The 20439-nt window shown below is 38.6% G+C and overlaps 1 protein-coding gene across 2 annotated transcripts in view; it reads left to right on the forward strand.

Annotated features, from left to right (window-relative positions):
* The window catches only part of PTPN4 (protein tyrosine phosphatase non-receptor type 4), a 183759-nt gene continuing 163320 nt past the window's right edge, over positions 1–20439 (forward strand). The window contains exon 1 of one of the 2 annotated variants that reach the window (XM_045559157.1): positions 1–751. The gene's annotated coding sequence lies outside the window, so the exon portion shown is untranslated. The remainder of the gene's footprint in view (positions 752–20439) is intronic. The other variant, XM_045559158.1, reaches the window with a different exon arrangement.

Raw genomic sequence — 20439 nt, forward strand, 5'->3', positions numbered from 1 at the left:
CCTCTCTCGCACCTGCGTGTCCCTCCGCGCTCGGGCTGGTGCAACTTCTCCCTGCGCTAGCCGGGAAGGGGTTTTGGCCTTGCCTCTCGCGAGATCGTCTCCAGTTGCTGCCGCGGCCGTTTCTGGCCGCTGACTGGCGGCGCCTGCGCAGCCGCCATGTTCGGTTGCTATGCTGCGGCCTGGGAGACGGGGTGTGCTTGAGGCAGGAGGAGGAGACAGAGGAGGAGGAAAAGGAGGGGGGTGGTTTAGCTCCTCTTGCACTCTCACACACAAACGCTGCCCAGGATTACCCACCCGCTCCCGCCGCGCTGCGCGCTTTTCCGCTCCTCGTGGCCCCCCCACATTGTTCTCTCAGGACTCCTGGGTCCCCAGGGGCTGCAGTTGGACCTGAGCCGGGGAGGGACGAGACTTGGCTTTGGCCGAAGGGTCGGAGGTTTGGGGTCAGCCCCCCCAGCCCCCTCCCCCACGGCATTTTTGGGGGGTGTGGATTATCTCATCTCCGCAGGGAGGTGGGAGAGGGCGCCGGCTGCCCGCCTCCGTGCCACCTCCCTGGCGGCGCCGGCCCGCGGCAGCCCCGCAGCATGAGGTGGTGCTGGCGGCTCGGGGTCGTGGCGCGGCCGCTGCGGCGGCTGCTGCTCGGGGGGCGCTGAGGGAGCCCCCCGGAGCGGCACGGCGGACGCGCTCATCCTTGGCGCGCCCGGGCCTCGAGGCTTTTTTTCTCCAGCCGAGGGGACGCGGCTGTGACACGAAGGTAAGAGACTCTCGGGTCCCCGCCGGCCTCTCGGCCCTGCACGGTGTACGCGAGGCTATTACCTGCGTGTGTGGCTCGTGGGAGGTGAGCCAGGTAGGGCAAGCCGGAGGTACAAGGTTGATTTAAAAGGAAGGGAAAGGACGCTTTTTTCCCTTTCTCCCTGGGACCTCTGCTCTCGGAGCTCCGGGGGTTATAGTTGGAATCTGTAGTTGGTTGAGCGAAGGAATAAGGGATGGAATAGATGCGGAGATGGAATGTTCCACGGTACCTAAACTCTGGGTAAGGCTTTAGAATCTTCTGAGTTTTCCATTGCTGGTAGAATTCCTTTATTTTATTTTTTTCCTTTTTTAAATTGGTTCAGCGCTTCTTGCCTGCTGCATGGGTGCATGGGCAGAGTATCCCCACCATTGAAGTTTTAAGCCTATTGTGATTCTACCAGTATATACCTGTATTTGGGAATCTGTAGTTGCCCCCCACCACCACAAAAAGAAGTTGAGATGTAGCTAAATAGACTTACCGATGCATTTCCCAGGGTTTCCTTAAAATGGAACAGTTTACAGTTGCATAGGATGTTTCTGCAAAACTTAGGATGCGAGATTTTATGTCTGGGCTTGCATCATGTAGTGACATCAGTATGTACAAGGACGATTTGTAGGATTTTTCAAAGCGCTTGTTCTAGGAGAACCTGTCATATGTCTGCAATATACCAGCTACTTTTCGAATAAGAGATTTAAGTGAGAATAAGTTTATGTGACCAGATCGTGAGCCCAGTTCAAACAGCACAACTGATTGGCCACATATAAAGCATGTTTATGGAGAAAGATAAAAACAAAAAGCCAGTGCATCCGACTTGAAAGAGACGATTTGAGTAGAAAGGAGACCGTGGAACACTAAACGTCAGGGCATTTTAAAATCTTGGTTTTCTGAACTGTAATGTGCCAGAGAAAAAATCATTTTTCATTTTTAACGGGGAAGAGGATGAGCTTAAAAGATTGTTCAGAGCCCGAAACATGCTTAATGAAATAGAGCTAGATATATCTGTTAAATCTTGAATTTGATAAGTAGAAGTTCAACTTTCTTTTAAAGAAAAGGGGAACATTTCTTTGTAAGCAAAAGTTTGTGGATTGTGTAGAACCTTTTTACTAACTCATAATAAAAGTGTGATCATTTTGTGGACACCACCATTTTTTGTCAGAATAAATTTATGCTCCAATTACCACAAAAGCTGTTTTTATGTCTCTTCACATTTTTTATGGTACACATTATCTTTGTTACATTTTGCATTGAAACATATGCATGGTCCCATAATATCACGATCTTGAGTGATTTATGAGAAACATGGTCTTTTTTGTACATGAGAATGTTTGTGTTTTAACATTTTAACATTTGACAAATTTTTAAAACCCAAGGAGGCATCACTATTTTGTACTTTTTCTTAATATCGAGTAGGTTAAAGTTTATTAAGGTAGAAAATCACAGGTTCCTCAAAATTAGTTGTGGATGAGGATGTGATTTTCTTATTGCCTGTTCTCTAACATCTAAGCTTCTGGGCTATCGGTGTTGAATTGTGTCAAACTTGTGTTTTTTTCTTATGTTCTAATTGAATGTCTTTTAAAATGTCCCTAGTAACATTGTTACTTTAAATTTATAACACCCAATTTCTAATTTAGGCTAGGCATAATACCAGCATTGATTGAACACGCTCGCTAAAAATACTTTCTGGGTTGGATGTACTTAGAATGCAGCCTCAGGAAAATTCATTTGAACTGTTCTACTGTGACCAACGTACACTTCATTATTATTGAAGGACTTTTAAAAAATGGCAGAATCTCACAAATTAGATTTCGTCAATTTGGGCATAAGTGCCTAACTATTTTTAATGTATAGGGTGGGATAGCAATAAATTTATGTAGGATTGTAATAAAAACTTTTTCAGTTTTTTTAACTTCATGCCAGCCATCGACAGCTATTAAACTGTGTGATTTATATATTACAATATTTTAGTTTTGTCTTTTTTTTTTTTTGAGACAGGGTCTTGCTCTGTTGTCCAGGGTGGAGTACAGTGGTGAGATAATAGCTCACTGTAGCCTCAAACCCCTGGGCTCAAGCAATCCTTCTGTCTCAGCCTCCTGAGCAGCTGGGACTACAGGCATGCGCCACCATGCCCGGTTAATTTTTTTTTTTCTATGTATTTTTAGTTGTCCAAATCATTTCTTTCTATTTTTAGAAGAGACAGGGGTCTCACTCTTGCTCAGGCTGGTCTCGAACTCCTGACCTCGAGCGATCCACTCGCCTCGGCCTCCCAGAGCTAGGATTACAGGCGTGAGCCACCGCGCCCGGCCTGAGTTCTAGTATTTAATCTTCCACTAGTTTATGTATGACATTTGGCAAGTTATTTAGTTCTTGAGCCTCAATTTAATCTGTTGTGAAAATGGAGTTGCCACTAAAAGATTATCTCCAAGTTCCTTTCTTGCTCTAAAGTTATATTCTTATTAAAATGTACAGTGGCATTTAATATTCACAACTATTATATCTGAAAGGTCTCGCCTCCCCAATATGTTCACTCTTTACATAAGGATTTTTGTTTAGTTGGTTTCTCTTTTTGAGAAGAGTATATGTAAAGTGCACATAAAGGATAATGGATTATTGTCCACCTCCCATTGTTTGGCAAAAACATTGTATAACCCAAGGGAATATTTTATGTTGGAACAAAGTTTGAATCTTTAAAGACCGTGTTTCTGCACACCACCTTCCCATTTAAGAATATATAGGAGTTCCCTAGTGATTATCAAATTAGTTCCAAACTTATCTGATTGGCCTTGAAAACTTTCTGCCAACTTCATCTCACTAGCCCTGTTTCTCATTCTTGCTTAAAAAGAAAACATTCTTATTTTTTCCTTTGCCCTTGTTTCCTCAGTTTAAACATCTCTAACTCTCTCCAATCCATATACCTTCTGTTTAAGCCTTCTTCAAAATTCACCCTTTTCTGGAAGAATGCTGCTTAATCCAGTCAGTGATCAGGCTTTGAATCCTAGTAATAAGTACCCTGGGGTTAAACATATGTTTGTTTAGGTAAAGTGTAGTACATCCTTCTTAAATATTTTTTCTTATTATTATGTTACCTACTCTGTTTCCATAATGAAGATGTAAAAAACAATAAAATCAATGATTGTTTCTTTTGTATTGCCTCATGAGTTTAGTCCATTGTTCAGCAATACTGCTTTAAAAAGTTGCTAATTTTAAAAAAGATAAACACTGTAACAACATTTACCCTTAATCACCACTGTAATAGATGTTTTTTGTTTCCTTCCAGGCAGTGGTCCATATTTTAAAAATAAAGTTGTATGTTAGAGATACAATTTTGGTTTTAATATATTGGGAACATTGTATAGTGGAGGGCTTACAATGTAGGGAAAAGATCATAGACTTTGGAGTCAGATCTGATTTGGAATCTGATCTCAAAAACCTTGGGCAAGTTATATTACCTCTGAGCCAGTTGGCCTTGAATTGTGAGGATTAAGATAATATATGTAAAGCATCTAGCAGTGTGCTTTAAATGAAAGACATGATCAATATGTTGTAGCTGGTGTTACTTATTTTTTTTGTTTTCCCATTCCCATCTTCATGAATATAACTTAAATGATTGCTTAAACATTCAGGTGATTTACCATAACTAGTTTAGACATTTACCTTTTAAACATTTTTTGTTTGTTTGTTTATTTCCTCAATTTAAAACCCTAGGACTGGGATAATGGTCCTGTGTTATGAATATTTCTATGCCAAATCTCTCGCTTACAAAAGTACCTACAGTGAGTATTCTTGTTTTGGAAAAAATGCAAATTTAATTGTGTAATTGTACCTCATTGTTTTAATTAATGTCTTTTGAAAATTTTGGTTTATTCAGGAACCATGTGGTAGACATTCCTTTATATGTTAAGCAGACATTTGATTGTCCATTAAAGTGGGAGCAGTGGTATAAAGGTAAATGAGACATGGTTCTTGTCCTTGAGCTCAGATTCTAGGGTGGTAACACATGTCAACAATTACAATTTGGAGTGACAGTGTAATAAGATCTGGGGGAAATGAGAAGTGGCATTTGAGCATGGTCTTGAAGGATCAGTTGGAATTGATCTGAGTGGAGAGAACAGCATGTACAGAAGTTAGAAGTATAAAAGTGTGCGTAGTGTGTTTGGAGAAACTCGAGGTGTCTTGTTGTGTATGCCTGTCTCTGTGGGTGGGTGTAGGTATCTGTTTTTGTGTGTGAATCTCTGTACCTGTGTGCGAGTGTATTGACTGCAGTGGGAAATGAAGCCTTGTGAAGGTACTTGTGTTTCGGCAATGAGTTAGGACCTTTAGAATAGAGCTTTCCAACTGGTGTGCCATGAATGGTTTACCAGTGTGCCAGAGAGAAGATAGCCTTCAACTTATGGGGCCTGAGTATGTTGGAGCCCCCAGGATGATTTCTTTTGGCTTTGGATAGTCTTCTTGGCTTATCTCTGTGTGCTAAAAAATTACCATTTTTCTTTGTTGCCAAGTTGGGAAAAAGCACTGTTTTAGAGGTTCTAAATGTTGGCAAGTTTCTGGTACTCACTTAACCTTGGCATCCCTACTGTGTAATCAAAAATAAAACAAATATCAAATCCTAAAGTAAGCATACAGAAGGTCAAATAAAAGTCTTCCTCTTTCTCTTCCTTTTTCCCCTCCTTCTACCCACCTCCCCCCCACTACTTCACTGTTGTGTGTGAAATATTTTTTTGGTGCTCCTGCATTGCTGGTGCCATAAACGTTCATTTATTTAGTCTGCCTCCTGGGAAATAACTATGTACATTAGGGAGCAATTATAGATATTTAAATAAGGGAATGATGATAAGATTAGATGTAGCTTTTGAAGGGTAACTCCTGACTTCTAAATAATGATATAAGGATATAAGGAAGGTATAAAGATCAAGTTAGAGATGTAGCAGAGAGACCAGTTAGGCTGCTGTTGCAGTGGTCTAAGGGAAGGATGATAAGAGCCAGAAATGGGGAAATAGAGATAAGGATGTAAGATTAGAACTGAAAACTGACTACTAGTTTCATTAACCTGAGAATCCATTTGGATATGGAAGAAAAGAGAAAAAGAATTGAAGATGGTGCTAAGATTTCTTCTTTGGGAAGGGAGGGCCAAATAATTTTTATTGAGCCTTTCATAGAGCCAGGTATTTTGCTAGGCACCAAAGTTGCCATGAGTTCTCATTGCATTTTTTAAAATGAACATTTTGAAATAATTTTAAACCTAATGAAAAATATCAAGAAAAGTACAAAGAGCTTCTGAATCACCTCCATCTGATTTTTAACATTGTACTACCTATATACTGTGTGTATACACAAGATAAGCCTGGAACATCTTGTTGTGCCTGACTCACTGTATTGGGCTTAGTAAGGCCTTCCCTTCCAGATGCACAAAAGGTAATTTTGGTATTATCTTTGACCCTTTCCCTCTTTCTGCTACATCTGATTGGATTCTCAAATTTTAGTGAAACACCTTATTCATCTCTCATTTCTGGTCCTTCATTTTTATCCCCATTTCTCCATTGCAGGGGAATGCACCATTTCTAATCTCATTAAACTTTTTCTGAACCATTTGGGAGCAAGTTGCAGACTTAATGCCCATCACTTCTAAATATTCTAGTGTGTATTTACCAAAACGTGGACAGTCTCCTACACGCCCACCAAATCAGGAAATCAACACTGATAAAACGCTGCCTTCAGATAGATCCCTAGATGCCATTCATATTTTCCCAACTATTCCAACAGTATCTCTTTTTCCATTTTGGTTCAGGATGCAGTTCAGGATCATGCATTATATTTAATTGTCATGTCTCTTCAGTCACCTTCAGTTTGGACCTATTCTTCAATGTTTCCTTGTCTTTTATGACGTTGACAATTTTAAATAGTGCAGTTTTTTTATTCTGTAACATGACCCTTAACTTAGGTTTTTCCAGTTGCTCATGTGCAGACTGAGCACGTTGTTGACAGGAATACCAAAGAAATGGTGTTGTGCTATTCTCAGTACATCACTAGGAGACGTAGGGTATTTATTGCCCCACTGCTGGTGATGTTTTACCTTGAACACCTTGTTCATGTCTACTAGGTTTCTCTACTGTAAAGTGATTATTTTTCCTTTTATAATTGATAACTTTTATGTGAGAAGATATCCAAGGCTGTGCCAATATTCCTCATCAAACCTCTAACCACCAGCCTTCAGGTGCCCTGATGACTCCTACCTGAATCAGCCACCACTTATGAAGGTTGCCACTTACATTTATTAGTTGGTATTCTGCTGAAGATTCTCCCCCTTTTTCCATACAATTTATTTATTCATTCATTTATTTATATCAATATATACTCATGGATTTCTGTTCCTATTTAGTGGTTTTTATTAGTTATTTTTTATTTTATTTTGATGCTCAAATTGTCCCAGATTTGGCTAGTGGGAACTACTTCAAGTTGGCTCCTGTGTCTCCTTGACATGTTCCCATCCTTGATGAATTTTCTTTAACTTCTGACACAACATGATGTTCCAAGGTCATCTTGTACTTTCCTGTCGCAGCTCTGGAATCATGCATTTCTCCAAGGAATCCTGATTTCTTGTAGTGGAGGTGATACTTAGAAAGCAAGATCTGGGTGCTTAGTGTGTTCATTTCTGTGGGCACGTCATCACTTCTAGGAGGGCAGAGCTAGGAAATACATGTAAGCATTCATACATCTTAATCTATTTCTATGGCCAATATGTATAGAAATTTAAAAGTTCACACTGATAAAACCAATTCCAGTCCAACACTATGGGATTCTTCTAGTCTTCCCCCTTTGTGTATTTGTAAATCTCTTCTTCAGCTGTGAGAAATTGGCTCCCATTATCTCCTCATTATAATTTATTTATTTGGTCAGTCTCCTTGTATGTGCCAGTCTTCTGACCCCAGACTAGTGTGTCTCCTTGCCTGCCCCCTTTGAGGCCTTTGACATGGGATCCTCAGGGCATGTTGTCAGATCCATGCTGGGAAGGAACTTCTCATTTAATCTTATTTTTTTCTCATTTAATCAGAACAGAAATTTATTAGAAAGGTGTTATCCCCAGTTTGAAAAGGAGAACAAAGCTGAGATTTAGAAAGGTGTATGTCTTTGGGCATTTTACTATGGATATAGCTGAGCAAGTATTTTACATTCAGATTTGTCTGATACTGAAGCATCTTTTTTTCCCCTATACTGCATAGCCTCTGACTATCTGTGTAAACATAGTTTGGAATCAAAAGTGGCAGCATTTAAGGTTGTGTAGGTGGTAGTTGAAGCAATGGGTGTGACTGTCAGTGCTTAAATGTGTGTACAGTTAGGAAGAAGAGTACTGACAGCTTCTCACCACCATCATTGAAAGATTAAGGGCTCTCAGAAACAAAGAAGCCAGTGAAGAAGACTGAATGGTGGTGAGAGAAGGAAGAGAATGATTGTGTGGTAAAAGGAAGTGAAGTAGGGAATTTTAGGAAGGTGTTAAATGCTACTGAGAGAAAGAGAAAAGACCAAAAGTGCTTTGAATTTGACTATTGGAAAGTTAAAAAATGACCTTAGCTTGTTGGTTTTCAAGTGTGTTCAGGCAGGCCACCTGCATCAGAATCATTGAGATACTGCTTAAAAATATAAATTCCCCATGTCTCATTTCAGACTTTACAGATTCTTAAAAGGATGAGTAGAGAATGGGGAGGTGGTAGCATAGGAAATCTGCTCATACGCTGTTGAGGTTGTTCTCAAGTAAACTAGTTTGAGGTTTGTTGCTTTAACAGAAGAGTTACAGTAGAGGGGTGTGATAAACTAAATTGAGAAAAGTAGGCATGCAATGAATATATTAATAGATTAGACAACTCTTCAAGAAATTTGGCCATTAAAGTAAGAAAGAAGGTCTCTTGGGTTATGGAGGCATAGGGGACAGCATTAAGAAAAGTATCTTTTTTTTTAAGGTTACATACACCTTAACATTTGTTGGGATTAAGGGAAAGAATGTATAGTGGTTATTTGAAAGGTGGGTAAGCGAAACTATATAGCAACACCTACTATCAAAAAAATGAATGGACTTTGGTTGGTATCTGGGATAGCTACCTGCCCCTATTTGAAATGATTGCCATCTTTTGGTAGGTCTTTGGAGTAATCTAAGGGTCATTGTTAATTTTATTATTTAGGTTTATATCTTGCCTTTTTGTTATACAATTAAGTATTAATAGCTTTTCTCATTTTTATAAAATCATGAATTCTAAGTATATTCTTGAATATAGACAAGACATGTCACGAGCAATACAATTAAAAATTATATCCAAAGTTGGAGGCGACTTCATTCAGATGGGATATATTTAGCCAGTCCACGGTCAGTTTAATGTATTCTTTGAACACCAGGTAGGTTCTAGGCACTGTTTGGCAGTGGGAATATAGAATTGAATAAGACATGATTTTTCTCCTCAAAGAGATTATTACTTTCTTTAGAGGAATTGAAATCTAGTATATAGCTAGAAATGGTACAGATAAGTCATAGATGACTATGTGCTAGTTGACAACTAAACTATGTACAGATAAGTCATGGTTAATAAGTACAACAGTGTATATTATCAGAACTCTCGGACTTCTCAATTATTTTAAAAATTTACTTAAATTTTGTTTCCTTATTTGAATTGGTAATCTGGCTACTTGGGTCAAGTTTCAAAATAATGTAAAAAGGTATAAGCTGAGGTGGGAGGATCACTTGAGATCAGGAGTTTGAGACCAGTCTGACCCCCATCTCTACAAAAAATAAAAAAATTAGCTGTGTGTTGTGGCACCTAGTCCCAGCTATTTGGGAGGCTTAGACAGGAGGATCACTTCAGCCCAGGTTTTTGAGGTTGCATGAGCTATGATGACACCACTGCCCTCATGTCTGAGAAATAGAGACCTTGTCTCAAAAAAATGAAAAAATCAATAAATAAAGTATATTGAGAATCTTAATACCACTCTGCCTATCCTTCCCTTTCCTGCTTTCTGTAGGTAACCACTTTTATGTTTTGTATATTCTACAGTACTTATGCAAACAGAAATAAATATAAGTATAAATAAGCATAGATTACTGTTTTCCCCCTGTTTTTCTATGTAGAAGGTAGTTTACTATATCAATACTTTATACTGGACCAGGTGCGGTGGCTCACACCTGTAATCCTAGCACTCTGGGAGGCCGAGGTGGGAGGATCGCTCTAGGTCAGGAGTTCAAGACCAGCCTGAGCAAGAGCAAGACCCCATCTCTACTAAAAATAGAAAGAAATGATCTGGACAGCTAAAAATATATCTAGAAAAAATTAGCCGGGCATGGTGGCTCATGCCTGTAGTCCTAGCTACTTGGGAGGCTGAGGCAGAAGGATTGCTTGAGCCCAGGAATTTGAGGTTACTGTGAGCTTGACTGACACCACGGCACTCTAGCCCGGGCAACAGAGCAAGACTCTGTCTCAAAAAAAAAAAACAAAAAACAAAAAAACTTTATACCCTAGTTTTTTAATTTATAATGTACCTTGGAGATCATTTGACTTCAGTATATAGAGCCCCTGCCTTTTTTCTTTCTTTTTTTTTTTTAATGTAACAACATGTTCTATTGTGTAGATATACTATTAAGGTAACTAATTATTTGAACTTTTACTTTATTTCAATTTTTAGGCCCTTTTACTTGTGTAACTCATTTCCTTTCACCTCTTTCTGTATGAACTTGTGTTCCCATGAGGCATTTTACATTAATAACTTGCCTGACTTTGTGCAGCTAAAGTCCTCTAATGCCTAGTTGAACCAGCCATTCAGACTTTGTGGCCAAGCTAAAGATTCCACCTTCCTTCTTTCAGTTGCTTAGATGAAAAATGGAAGAAAAAGAGACAGGGATGAAACTAATATTTGTTGAACTCCACTGGGTATTCTTAAGTATGATATCTTATTTAATTCTCTTAGGGACCCTGTGGATTAAGTAGCAGTATTACATGTTTATAGACGAGGGAGTTGAGGCTCAAAAAACTGAGTTGTACAGACTTTCACAGCTAGAAAATGGCAGATTTAGGTTTTGAAAGTAGGTCTAGGCTGAATGTGAGTGAGGAATAGGCAGAAGGTATTTGCGATGATCACCCAGCCAGCAGCCAGAGCAAGCCACATCTCTGCTGTCCTGGGTTCCCACAGTAGCCCCTGACTGGTCTTGCTGTTTCCACGCTTGTACTTCACAACCTGTTCTCCACAAGGCAGCCAAAGTGACCTAACACTAATTAGACAGTCTCCAAAAATGGCCACCATCAAGTCCTTTCATTGTACACACATGCTGCTCCACTGATGAAGAGATGAGGTTTATTTCTCCTTCCATTGAATCTTGACTTATGACTTATTACTTACTTTGAATGACAGAATGAAGCAGAGAGGATTGCTGTGCCCATTCTGGGCCTAACTTTTAAAAGGCTTGACAGCTTCCATTTTTATTCTTGGAAACCAACTACCATGTAACAAATATGACTACTTTGAGACCACCATGCTGTGAAGAAGCCCAAGGTCTCCACATGGAGACAGAGAGGCCATGTGAAGGAGCACTTAAGTGAGAGACATATGAGTGATGCCTTTTTGAACTTTCCAGCCCAGCCCAGCTCTCTTAATATAGACCAGTGAATGACCCCAGATGATGCCATATGACACCCAGTGCAGCAGAAGAGCTGCCTAGCCTTTACCCAATTCCTGGCCAGAGAATTGTGAGACATAGAAATCCTTATTATCTGAAAAAATAAAAAAATAATAAAAGTAGGTTTCAGTCCAGAATCTCTATCTGTTCTGCTACTGTCCTGGTTTTTTGTGTTATAATGTCCTATTTTTAAATTCCTGAACTCCAGTTTTGTAGCTGGAATTTTCTGCTATTTGCAATAAGCCTTACATCAAGAGTCACAAAATTAGACATGTTGCCTGCTGCCTCTGTTTCTCTATTGTGTTTTTCCTGATTGCTGGGTTACCACCTGCTTACCTGACCTCTGTGAAGCTAAGGTCTTGCTCGCCTGGATCACTGCCTGTTGCCTGCTACTATAAGCTGGGTACCATTTTTTAACTGCCTGTCTGGATTGCCTCTCATCATCTCTATTAAGTTTCCTTTTCTCACTGATTTTCCTTGTTGTAGCCCTATTATCACTTGAGCTTCAGTTTGTCAATGTGAAACTTGGGCAAAACTTCTGAAATTATTTGGGATGATTTAAAATTTTCTTGATGTTAATGGTTATAAGTTCATCATGCCTTGTCTGGACTTTTGCGTCATCTCCTTTAAGTGCATTCTGCCATTAGTTTTGCCCTTTTTTAATCCCTCTTACATGGTAGCCTGAGTGATCAGACATACATACCTGATCAGAATTTTTTATTGTCTCTCCATCTGCCTGTAAATTAAAATGAAGGAATTTTCCAAGGGGATTAAAATTATTTGAGAAATACCAGTTTTTAAAGTAATGTTGATATTCTTTTTATCTGTTTCTTTTTTAGATATTTCTTATTCATGGAAGCAAAATATTACAAATGCCAAATATTTCCAAATTGTTTTATATGTATTGGAATAAAAAAAACTCTATACTTGGTTTATTTACATTTTTAACTTATTTTTTCTAGCCTATTGCAAATTGCAATCAATTACAGTGGCTTATTACAGAAGCTACTAAGAAAATGAAACATCTTCATTGGGAAGGGTTTTGTGATTTGGAAAAGTTCTCTTAGGTGATTCTGATATTGTGACCCACCTTGCAACTGGCTATTTTTATGGTTTTTGATCTGTGTTAGCATAATTGTTTACAAAAAGAATTATATATTCAACAGTTCTTATATGTAATTCTAAAATCCTCAAATCCATCAAAAAATAAAAATATTTGTAACTAATTTGGCAGCTAGACTTGACCTAAACTGGTGTGAGAGGCTCTTTGGTCTTGATTTATTCCATTTACAGTGTACATTCTTCAGGTTCTCTAAAGAAATTTTAAATAGCAATATGGTTGAATACAGGGTGCTGCCTTGGAATCAGCCAAGAATATTACTTAATTTAAGGTATTTGTGCCATATCACTGCTCTGTATTCCAGATTTTCTGAAAGTGTTTTGAAACCAGAGGTTTCAGATATGGGATTATAGACCTTAACCACCAACTTCCCTAGTGATGGTTAATAAATGGTACTTTGTTTTATTTTGTATTTCTTTTTAGTGATAATGTGGTTGAATTTTTTTCATGTTTATATACTAATTTCATTTCTTCTTGCATACATTCTTCAAGTTCTTTGTTCATTTATCTGCTAGGGTCTTACCAATTTATAATATCATAGATATTAATGAGTTTTTTGTTAGCACTGTAGCATGCTTGGGATATATTCTAAGGTTTTTGTATTTAGCGCATCAGTAGAAAATGCTGCAAGATGAAAATGTATCTATAGTAGACCCTCGAACAACATATGTCTGAGCTATACAAGTCCTCTTATACATGGATTTTCTTCAATACATATATTGGACAATTTTTTTGAGATTTGGGACAATTTGAAAAAACTCAGATGAACTGCATAGCCTAGAAAGAGTGAAAAAATTAAGAAAAAAGTATGTCATGAATGCATAAAATATGCATAGATAGTAATTTGTTTTATCATTTACTACCATAAAATATACACAAATCTATTACAAAACGTTAAAACTTACCAAACTTATGCACACAAACATAGACCTACATGGTGCCATTTGCAATTGAGAGAAATGTAAACAAATATAAAGATGCAATATTAAATTAAGTATAAAATTAAAGTGTAGTACATACTATACTACTGTAATAAATTTGTAACCACCTCCTGTGGCTATTGCTATGAGGTAAAGTGTTGTGAGTATCTCTTTAAAATGCACATGACTCTAATCATCCTTAGAGGAGCAATTCATCTCTCCAGTGAAATTGTTCTCCAGTAAATTGCATATCGCAGTAAAAAGTGATCATCTGCAGTTCTCCTGTAATTTTTCAGTGGTCAGTGTATTTTTCATTGTGTGTAGTGTAGTACCATAAACCTTGAGTAACACCGTGAAATCCATACAAAGTACCACTAGTGGTGCTAGAAGTGCTCCCAGTCAGCACAGAAAAGTCATGATATTACAAGAAAAGTTGAATTGCTTGATCTGTATCACAGATTGAGGTCTGTAGCTGTGGTTGTCCACCATTAAGAGAAATTAATCCACAATAAGGACCATTGTAAAAAAAAAGGGGGGGGGATTTGTGAAGCTGTCACTGCAGCTAAGCTAGCAGGCACAAAAACCTTGTAGTTTTTGTAAAATACCTTTTTATTTTTTATTACTTCTTTAAATTTTTTTTTAGTAGAGGCGGGATCTTGCTCTTGCTCAGGCTGGGCTTGAACTCCTGAGCTCAAGCAATCCTCCTACCTTGGCCTGTCAGAGTGCTAGGATTACAGGCCTGAGCCCCTACTCTCAGCCAAAATACCTTTTTATAAATAGCTTTTATGTGAGTCCAGGATTACTCTAAGAAAGGCATACTTATAGACCCTAATGTGATTCAAGAAAAAAGGAAGTCATTAAAACAAAAGAAAGGTGAAAGCTCTTAAGCTGGAGAAAATTTAATGTCAGCAAAGGATGGTTTGATAATTTTAGAAAGTGGTTTGGCTTAAAAAATGTCAAGATAACAGGAAAAGCAGCTTTTGCCAATCAAGAAGCAGCCATTAGATGCCTAGACACCATTAAGAAAATCATTGAGGAGAAAGGATATCTACCTGAACAGGTTTTTAATGCAGATGAAAGTACCCTATTCTGGAAAAACAAAAGCCACAAGGGACATTTATTTAGTAAGAAAGAGAAGCAAGCACCAGGATTTAAAGCAGGAAGAGATAGGCTAACTTTACCGTTTTGTGCAGATGCAGTTGGATTTATGATCAGGACTGCCCTTATCTATAAAGCTGCTCACCAGTTGCCAGTCTTTGGGTTGTACAAGGGGGCCTGGACAACCCGAATCCTTTTTCTGGATTGGTTTCATCAATGATTTGTCCCTGAAGTCACAAAGTACCTTACCAGTAAGGGACTGCCTTTTAAAGTTGTTTTGATATTGGACAGTGCTCTGGCCACCCAGAACCCCATGAGTTCAACACTGAACACGTCAAAGTGGTCTACTTGCCCCCAAACACAACGTCTCTAATTCAGCCTGTAGATCGGGGGTCATAAAGACCTTTAAGGCTCATTACACATGGCAGTCTATGGAAGGGACTGTCAACACTATGGAAAGGATTGTCAACACTATGGAAGAGAAACCTGCTAGAACATCATGAAAGTCTGGAAGGATTACACCACTGAAGATGCCGTGGTGTAGAAAAAGCCGTGAAAGCTGTCAAACCTGAAATAATAAATTCCTGCTGGAGAAAATTGTGTCCCTATGTTGTGCATGGCTTCACAGAGTTTATGACAGAGCCTATCAAGGAAATCATGAAAGAGATTGGGGATATGGAAAAAAGGTAGGGGATAAAGGGTTTCAAGATAGGGATCTCGAAGAAATTCAAGAGCTAATAGACCCCACACCAGAGGAATTAACAGAAGACTACTTGCTGGAGATGAGGAAGATGATATATAAACAGCAGTGCCAGAAAACAAGTAGATGTTAGACAATCTGGCAGAAGGGTTCTGATTATTCAAGATTGCTTTTGACTTCTTTTATGACATGGATCCTTATGTGATATGGACACTGAAACTAAAGCAAATGGTGGAAGAAGGATTGGTACTGCGTGTAAACATTTTAAGAGAAATAATAAACAAAATGAGACAGAAATTACGATTGTATTTCTTTAAAGTTACATAAGATGTGCCTGCCTCTTCTGCCTCCCCTTCTACTTCCTCCACCTCTTCTGTTTCTGTAGTCCCTGAGTCAACAAGACCCATCCTTTCCTCTTCCTCAGCCTACTCAATGTGAGGACGACAAGGGTGAAGACCTTTGTGATGATCCACTTTTTTTTTTTTTTTTTTTGAGACAGAGACTCGCTCTTTTCCCCAGGCTAGAGTGCTGTGGCATCAGCCTAGCTCACAGCAACCTCAAATTCCTGAGCTCAAGCAATCCTTCTGCCTCAGCCTCCAGAGTAGCTGGGACTACAGACATGTGCCACCATGCCTGGCTAATTTTTTCTGTATATTTTTAGTTGTCCAGATAATTTCTTTCTATTTTTTAGTAGAGACTGGGTCTCACTCTTACTCAGGCTGGTCTCAAACTCCTGACCTCCAGTGATCCACCTCGGCCTCCCAGACGGCTAGGATTACAGGCATGAATCACCGCGCCCGGCCAGTCCACTTCCACTTAATGACTATAGTAAATATGTTTTCTCTGTCTTATGATTTTCTTAATTTCTTTTCTCTAGCTTTCTTCATTGCGAGAATACAGTATATAATACATATACAAAATATGTGTTAATTGACTGTTTATGTTATCTGTAAGGCTTCTAATCAACGGTAGAGTATTAGGAGTTAAGTTTTGGGGGAATTAAAAGTTACAAGCAGACTTTCAACTACACGGAGCATCAGCACCCCAGTGCCTGCATTGTTCAAAGATAGATTGTATTTACATGGTGAGAGAGATAACCTTGCTCCTTTGCTTAAAATCCTTTAATGGCTTTCAGTCCTACTTAGAGTAAAAACTAAAGTTTGACCATGGCCAAAAAGGCCCTACGTGATCTGTGGACCCTGCTGTCTGTCTGACCTTATCTCTGACTCCTCTCCTTTTTCATTTTTCTCAAAGAACACTGGCCTCCTTGTTGTTCCTGGCACTCGCAGACATGGTCCTGTTTCAGGTCTTTGTGTTTGTTATTCTGCCTGCCTCGAACACCTTTCTCCCAAGTGTTCCAGGCAGATGGAGTATCCACATGGTTCACTCTCTCACTTCCTTTCAGGTTTCTGCTCAAAATCGAATTTCTTAACCATGCCTTTCCTGAGTACCCTATTTAAAATTGCATCCCCACTCCCACATGCCTATTCTTCCCTGCTTATACCACCACCTTACTCCATACTGTGTAATTTTTTCTTTCCTCATTAGAATGGAAGGAAGCTCAATGAGGGCAGGAACTTTTATCTTGTTTTGTTTGTTGATATAGTCATGTTGTTGCCTTATCTTTGGCCCATTATGTGGCACTCAGTAGATAAGTTGAATGTGGGACGGATTAAGGGAAAGTAAAGAAGAATGTCATTTAGCTAATTGCCTAGCATATGGACACTTGATTTGAGGCTTTTTTTGTGTTTTGCTCGTTTTGGGGGATAGGGTCTCGCTCTCGTGCCCAGGCTGGAGTGCAGTGGCCGGATCATAACTCACTACAGCCTAGAACTCCTAGGCTCAAGGGATGCTCCCACCTCAGCCTCCTGAGTAGCTAGGACTACAGGTGTGCACCACCACACCTGCCTAATTTTTTTTTTTTTAATTTTTTTTGTAGAGACAGGGTCTCCCTATGGAGACCCAGGATCTCCTGGCTGTAATCCTCCTGCCTCAGACTCCCAGAGTGCTGGGATAATAAATACTCTGTTAATTCTGGTGTAACTAGAGTATTTTTTTTTTCTTTTTCCTTTAAAGAGATGAGGGTCTCGCTTTGTTGCCCATTGCTGGACTTGAACTCTTGGGCTTAAGGGATCCTCCTGCCTCAGCCTCCGGATTAGCTGGGACTACAGTTGTGTGCCACCAAATCCAGCTTGAAATATTTTAATAAAAACATATTTCTAAATTGTCTTCCTAAAATCAGTTTTGAATGTTTAGAAAGGTAGTACCCAGTAATGAGGCTAATACTTAAATTAACTAGGCACTTTTAAGTGTCAGAGACTCTGTTAAGGGCTTCTCATACATGATCTCATTTAATCTTCGTAACAACTCAGGGTACCTATGACATCAGTTTTGGTGATGTTAAATTTGATCATTTGGTTAGGAATCTGGCATTTCTCCATTGTAAAGATATCTTTTCCCTTTTGTAATTAATAACTAACCTATGGTCTGATACTTTCAGATTGTGTATCTTGTTTCCTGATAAACTTTCATCCAGTAATTTTAGTGTTTGTTGATAATTCTTGCCTGGATCAGTTAAGATAATTATAAAATGACAATTTTCTTTGTTTTTTTTTGAGATAGGGTCTCACTCTATTGCTTAGACTAGAGTAGTGGTGTCATAGCTCATTATAGCCTCAAATTCCTGTGCCCCAGCTCTAGAATCAGCCTTTTTTTTTTTTACCAAAGAGTCCTAATTTCTTTTAGTGGAGAATAGTATATAAGGAATTAAGTATGTTCAGTGTCAATTGGAATGTTTTTGCTTCTAGGTACTAATTGTGGACAGAGACATAAAATATAATTTAAGAAAAATGAGATCATACCAATACCTCTACTTTTGATCCAGTACTACAACCATCTCCCATGCCATATCTGACTTCTTGTCTTCTATAGCCATACTGCTGGTTCTCAACAAATGAATTAACATTTATTCATTGGTTCAATCATGTGATACTCATAAAATAGCTTCAGAATGTTTCATCAGGACCACTATTGACAAGAAATTTACTAAGTTCAAAGGTCTTTTACATTTCTTTTGATTTATCTTCAGAATATATTCTGCTGTGGTTATAGTCAAGAGCAGGTGTCAAGAAACTGTGGCCTGTGGGTCAAATCTGACTGCCACCTGTTTTTGTATGGCCTGTGAACTAAGAATGCTTTTTACTTTTTTTTTTTTTTTTTTAATGGAGTCTTGCTCTGTTGCTCAGACTTGAGTACAGTGGCATGATCATAGTGTACTGCAGCCTGGAACTCGTGGGCTCAAGTGATCCTCCTGCTTTGGCCTCCCAAAGTGCTGGGATTACAGGTATGAGCCACCATGCCTGGCCTACATTTTTTAATGACTAAAAAAAAAAATCAAAAATAGTATTTCATGACAAATGAAAATTATATGAAATTTGGCCTTAAGTATCCAAATTTGGAACATAACCATGTTCATTCATTTGTATGTTGTTTTGGGCTGCTTTAATGCTACAAAGCTAGAATTATTTAATTTTTTATTTTTTTGAGATATAGTCTCGCTCTGTTGCCCAGGCTAGAGTGCTGTGGCATCAGCCTAACTCACAGCAACCTCAAACTCCTGGGCTTAAGCAATCCTACTGCCTCAACCTCCCAAGTAGCTGGGACTACAGGCATGTGCCACCATGCCTGGCTAATTTTTCTATATATATTTTTAGCTGTCCATATAATTTCTTTCTATTTTTAGTAGAAATGGGGGTCTCACTCTTGCTCAGGCTGGTCTCGAACTCCTGACCTCCAGCGATCCTCCCGCCTCGGCCTCCCAGAGTGCTAGGATTATAGGCATGAGCCACCGCGCCCGGCCAAAGGTAGAATTGTTAATAGTAGTTGCAACAAAGATCATATGGCCCATAAAACCTAAAACAATTTCTATCTGGCTCTTCACTGAAAAAGTTCGTCAATCCTGATCAAGAATATTATGTTTAACAGTGACTGAAGTAATTTTTTTTCTGTGTGATTGTTTGATATATAGTTAGGTTTATTTGTTTACTCAATTTTAGAGAGAAAGGAATTTTTTTAAAACATTGGAAATTAGAAATGATTGAATTTTAGAATTAAGAGGATACTTAGAGGTCATATAGTCCTGTACTGTCCAATAGGGTAACTACTAGCCAAATTTGGCCATTTAAATTTAACTTAATTTAAAACAGTTCTTAAGTCATGTGGGCCATATTGTTATATATGGCATGGCTACTGTATAAGATAGTACAGATTATAGATCACACAAAGTTCTGTCATTATACAGATCAAGAAATTGAGGCTAAGAAAAATAAAGTGACTTCCCCAAAGTAATCAGAACTAGATAGTAACAGAATTAGAATGTTAAAATTTACAGTGAATCAGTGACAAATGTATTACAAATGTAACACTAGTTGTTAATAGAAAGACCTCTGCCTTAGACTGTGAAAACCCTTTCTTTGCTAAATTCTAGATGAGTGTAGCATAGTAACATTGAAATATTTGTATTTCGAGAGCTTGATCATTGGCTGAATGAATGTCCTCTTTTTGCTGCTTTGCGCATTCAATTTGTATTTGTTTGCATTCATTTTTGGAGTAAAGATGTTTTTCCATTTGGACATTGACTTAGGAACTTGATTTAGGATGCTATTGGGAGAGGTTAGAAAGAATAGGTTGTGCTAAACAAAATAAAACAACAAAACTCTGATATTGATTCTCAGTCCACCTGTAATCCTTTTTCTGTTAACATCACCAACATATATTATGAGTAAGAGCAGATGAGTAACATACATCTCATTGTATGTGGTTGTGACATCTTTTCTCCTTCAAATTTTCTGGGGAGAGTGTTGAGGTGGAGATCAAGGAAACAATAGGGAGAGTGCAATGGATTAGATTGAAGATTTGCAAACCACAGATAGTGATGTCTCTTTTTCAATGATGTCTTCAGTTAATTTAGATGCTTCTGTGGTTGGTTTTGAAAAGAGCAATCAGTAAGTATAATTTCAGCATGAGGAAGCAGAAATCCATTTGATGTGGTAGAAATAGCATCACCTTTGAGATTAGACAGGTCTGGATTCAAGTGCTACTCCATTACTTTTGCCTGTGTAGCCTTAGGGAAGCCACTTAGTCCTTCTGAGGGGAATCCTCCTGAGG

Source organism: Lemur catta, chromosome 8 (genome assembly GCF_020740605.2).
Source record: "Lemur catta isolate mLemCat1 chromosome 8, mLemCat1.pri, whole genome shotgun sequence".
NCBI lineage: Eukaryota > Metazoa > Chordata > Mammalia > Primates > Lemuridae > Lemur > Lemur catta.